This window comes from Schistocerca gregaria, unplaced genomic scaffold, assembly GCF_023897955.1.
Source record: "Schistocerca gregaria isolate iqSchGreg1 unplaced genomic scaffold, iqSchGreg1.2 ptg000581l, whole genome shotgun sequence".
Taxonomy (NCBI): Eukaryota; Metazoa; Arthropoda; class Insecta; order Orthoptera; family Acrididae; genus Schistocerca; species Schistocerca gregaria.
The window spans coordinates 217,501-222,500 of record NW_026061971.1 but is presented as its reverse complement, the minus strand read 5'-3'; the positions used below and the strand labels follow the sequence as shown (position 1 = coordinate 222,500).

Sequence of the window (5,000 nt, the reverse complement as noted above, 5' to 3'; positions counted from 1 at the left end):
CGAGCTTATGACTCGCGCTTACTGGGAATTCCTCGTTCATGGGGAACAATTGCAAGCCCCAATCCCTAGCACGAAGGAGGTTCAGCGGGTTACCCCGACCTTTCGGCCTAGGAAGACACGCTGATTCCTTCAGTGTAGCGCGCGTGCGGCCCAGAACATCTAAGGGCATCACAGACCTGTTATTGCTCAATCTCGTGCGGCTAGAAGCCGCCTGTCCCTCTAAGAAGAAAAGTAATCGCTGACAGCACGAAGGATGTCACGCGACTAGTTAGCAGGCTAGAGTCTCGTTCGTTATCGGAATTAACCAGACAAATCGCTCCACCAACTAAGAACGGCCATGCACCACCACCCACCGAATCAAGAAAGAGCTATCAATCTGTCAATCCTTCCGGTGTCCGGGCCTGGTGAGGTTTCCCGTGTTGAGTCAAATTAAGCCGCAGGCTCCACTCCTGGTGGTGCCCTTCCGTCAATTCCTTTAAGTTTCAGCTTTGCAACCATACTTCCCCCGGAACCCAAAAGCTTTGGTTTCCCGGAGGCTGCCCGCCGAGTCATCGGAGGAACTGCGGCGGATCGCTGGCTGGCATCGTTTATGGTTAGAACTAGGGCGGTATCTGATCGCCTTCGAACCTCTAACTTTCGTTCTTGATTAATGAAAACATACTTGGCAAATGCTTTCGCTTCTGTTCGTCTTGCGACGATCCAAGAATTTCACCTCTAACGTCGCAATACGAATGCCCCCGCCTGTCCCTATTAATCATTACCTCGGGTTCCGAAAACCAACAAAATAGAACCGAGGTCCTATTCCATTATTCCGTGCACACAGTATTCAGGCGGGCTTGCCTGCTTTAAGCACTCTAATTTGTTCAAAGTAAACGTGCCGGCCCACCGAGACACTCAACTAAGAGCACCCTGGTAGGATTTCAACGGGGTCCGCCTCGGGACGCGCAAGCACGCCTTCGGCTCGCCCCACCGGCAGGACGTCCCACGATACATGCCAGTTAAACACCGACGGGCGGTGAACCAACAGCGTGGGACACAAATCCAACTACGAGCTTTTTAACCGCAACAACTTTAATATACGCTATTGGAGCTGGAATTACCGCGGCTGCTGGCACCAGACTTGCCCTCCAATAGATACTCGTTAAAGGATTTAAAGTGTACTCATTCCGATTACGGGGCCTCGGATGAGTCCCGTATCGTTATTTTTCGTCACTACCTCCCCGTGCCGGGAGTGGGTAATTTGCGCGCCTGCTGCCTTCCTTGGATGTGGTAGCCGTTTCTCAGGCTCCCTCTCCGGAATCGAACCCTGATTCCCCGTTACCCGTTACAACCATGGTAGGCGCAGAACCTACCATCGACAGTTGATAAGGCAGACATTTGAAAGATGCGTCGCCGGTACGAGGACCGTGCGATCAGCCCAAAGTTATTCAGAGTCACCAAGGCAAACGGACCAGACGAGCCAATCCGATTGGTTTTGATCTAATAAAAGCGTCCCTTCCATCTCTGGTCGGGACTCTGTTTGCATGTATTAGCTCTAGAATTACCACAGTTATCCAAGTAACGTGGGTACGATCTAAGGAACCATAACTGATTTAATGAGCCATTCGCGGTTTCACCTTAATGCGGCTTGTACTGAGACATGCATGGCTTAATCTTTGAGACAAGCATATGACTACTGGCAGGATCAACCAGGGAGCTGCGTCAACGAGAGCTGAGCAGCCGGCCGCCCGGGAGTGTGTCCCGAGGGCCCGCGCGAACACGCAAGCGTCCGCTCAATTATTCTGCAAACAGGAGGAGGCTGAGCTCCCCTGCACGATACACCTCGAAACCCTCTCAGGTCCCGGCGGCGCGCAGCGCCGTCCTAAGTACTTGGTCGGGTTCGAGAGAGGCGCAATCGCCCGGAGATAGGCGAGTAGACGCTTTCAGTGCGAACACCCGTGCTCCCAACTGAGCTTGCCGCTGCCGACAGAGGCCCGGGAGCGTGCTGTCGTGGCATTGCCGGCGGGAAACAACACGCGCCACCTACGGTGACCGGCAGCTCCAACGCCAGCGCCACAGAAGGGCAAAGCCCCACTTGGGTGCAGAAGCGAACTCTCCCAGCACAGCGCACGCGCCAACACGTCCGCAGAGCTGCGATACAAACCACCTGCGAGAACCGCTGGGGGCGACCGAGCAGCAGACGGCGTCGCGACGCCGAGTGCCGGGCGGCGGCGCATCCTCAACGCACACAGTCCGCAATCGGACCAGCACACTGCAGATGTCCACCGCGCTTCGCACCGGGCTCGGCAGAACCCACTTTGGCCGCCTGGCGCCGCGCGCAGGGTGCGCCGGCGCATAGCTGGGACGCCAGCCGGGCCCGTCGGCCGGCGCTCCTGCCACTGGGCGCCCCCCACCAGCCGGCTGTAGTGCGTGCGCTCACGCAGCGCGCGGCCAGCACGCCGGGCGGCCCCCCCTCACCGGCCGGGGACTGTCCCGCCAAGCCACAGCCTCGTATCGCTTCATACCCACATGGCCAACTCAGGTTCGGGGGCATGGCGGGTACCGCCGAAACAACCGGTTCACAGATGTACCGATCGTCGCTATCACCGATGCACCTGCAGCGCGAACAACCGCTCAACAACTGATTTCCAGTTCATTTGCGGATCTTTGGCAGCAAACGTATACGTCAATCTACATTTGCGAAATCTACGATTCTGGCATGCCTGCATGTTATGTGTCACGACACGCTACATCAGCCCACATACACACTGCGGCATGTACACGAGAGAACACGTGGAAGATGGTCCGCGCACGTGTGCAATGTCCCTTGCGCGGTCGACTGTCAACCGGCCTCTGTAGCATGTCGCAGATGTGGAACGCGGTCCACCGTGCTATCATGTTGTGTGGGGCAATACGATTAAATAGGAAAACCCTCGTCGCTACATCAACAGACGGCTCACGCTGATTCCCGGCAGAGGGAGGAGGGGGGGGGGGGGGGCCAACATGCAATACTTTCGTCCGTACCTACTTACCACATGTCTGTACGGCGTACAACAGTGCAATCTCGCTGTAATGGGGAGACGAGACAAGTAGCATCGTGCACAACATATGGCCCTTATGATTCGCCATTGTAGGGCGCAGCCGGTGTACGGTCAAGCATGTGCCACATTATGTCACTCAGTACGTAACGACGGATGATCAGTGTGGGTTACGCGTACATCAGCGGACAGTCCACACAGGCCGTACCACAACGTACACTGACTGCATCGACAACCGAATGCAACTGAACAGCTGCAAGGCTCATTTCACAAACAAACGCCTGACCGACCAGCTTGGAAGGGCAGGAGGGGAGGGCGATATTCGTTCTGTAGCGGTACACCCTTCCAGTGGTTAGCGGGACTGTGTAGAAAGTACGCAACACTCGAAAGACCTTTATGTGAGGGTACGCACCATGGCATCAAGAAATACACATGACACCAGAGGATCCAAGCAGTGAACTATGTTCAGAGGGTTGCTGTTAGGCAAAGCTACATTCCTGTGACGTTACATGTGACAGTTAAGGTGCAGTGTAAGTTAGGTTAAGGTGCAGTGTAAGTTAGGTTAAGGTGCAGTGTAAGTTAGGTTAAGGTGCAGTGTAAGTTAGGTTAAGGTGCAGTGTAAGTTAGGTTAAGGTGCAGTGTAAGTTAGGTTAAGGTGCAGTGTAAGTTAGGTTAAGGTGCAGTGTAAGTTAGGTTAAGGTGCAGTGTAAGTTAGGTTAAGGTGCAGTGTAACTTAGGTTAAGGTGCAGTGTAACTTAGGTTAAGGTGCAGTGTAACTTAGGTTAAGGTGCAGTGTAAGTTAGGTTAAGGTGCAGTGTAACTTAGGTTAAGGTGCAGTGTAACTTAGGTTAAGGTGCAGTGTAACTTAGGTTAAGGTGCAGTGTAACTTAGGTTAAGGTGCAGTGTAAGTTAGGTTAAGGTGCAGTGTAAGTTAGGTTAAGGTGCAGTGTAAGTTAGGTTAAGGTGCAGCGTAACTTAGGTTAAGGTGCAGCGTAACTTAGGTTAAGGTGCAGCGTAACTTAGGTTAAGGTGCAGCGTAACTTAGGTTAAGGTGCAGCGTAACTTAGGTTAAGGTGCAGCGTAACTTAGGTTAAGGTGCAGCGTAACTTAGGTTAAGGTGCAGCGTAACTTAGGTTAAGGTGCAGCGTAACTTAGGTTAAGGTGCAGCGTGGGTTAGGTTAGGGGCCAACGTGGGTTAGGTTAGGGGCCAACGTGGGTTAGGTTAGGGGCCAACGTGGGTTAGGTTAGGGGCCAACGTGGGTTAGGTTAGGGGCCAACGTGGGTTAGGTTAGGGGCCAACGTGGGTTAGGTTAGGGGCCAACGTGGGTTAGGTTAGGGGCCAACGTGGGTTAGGTTAGGGGCCAACGTGGGTTAGGTTAGGGGCCAACGTGGGTTAGGTTAGGGGCCAACGTGGGTTAGGTTAAGGGCCAACGTGGGTTAGGTTAAGGGCCAACGTGGGTTAGGTTAAGGGCCAACGTGGGTTAGGTTAAGGGCCAACGTGGGTTAGGTTAAGGGCCAACGTGGGTTAGGTTAAGGGCCAACGTGGGTTAGGTTAAGGGCCAACGTGGGTTAGGTTAAGGGCCAACGTGGGTTAGGTTAAGGGCCAACGTGGGTTAGGTTAAGGGCCAACGTGGGTTAGGTTAAGGGCCAACGTGGGTTAGGTTAAGGGCCAACGTGGGTTAGGTTGCCAGAGATGTGTCAAATCAGGATGTACGTTTGGCTGGTGTCAGGTGGTGGGTTGGTTCGATGCCTTTATAAGGGGTGTGGCCAAAGGGTATTTTATTACTTGTACCTTTTGTGTTGTGGCGTGGCGTTGCGTCCTGTGTTGATACTGGGTGGACCACTGTGGGTGTTGCTGGCTGATTTGAGCTGCGTTGTTTGCGGGTGATGTGAGACATTCTGTCTTATTAGTGGACGTGACGTTCCTCTTGTCGTTGTTTGGATAGTGTCCTGTGGCAGCGAGGATAAAATGGATGTTGTTGA

General features: G+C 53.8%; 1 non-coding gene across 1 annotated transcript in view; it reads right to left on the bottom strand.

Moving 5' to 3' along the window:
• Positions 1 to 1,695, bottom strand: part of LOC126315969 (small subunit ribosomal RNA) — a 1,893-nt gene extending 198 nt beyond the window's left edge. Inside the window, exon 1 of the ribosomal RNA XR_007556065.1 lies at positions 1 to 1,695. This exon is cut by the window's left edge and continues 198 nt beyond it. This is a non-coding gene — a ribosomal RNA (small subunit ribosomal RNA).
• Between the last annotated feature and the right edge of the window lie 3,305 nt (positions 1,696 to 5,000).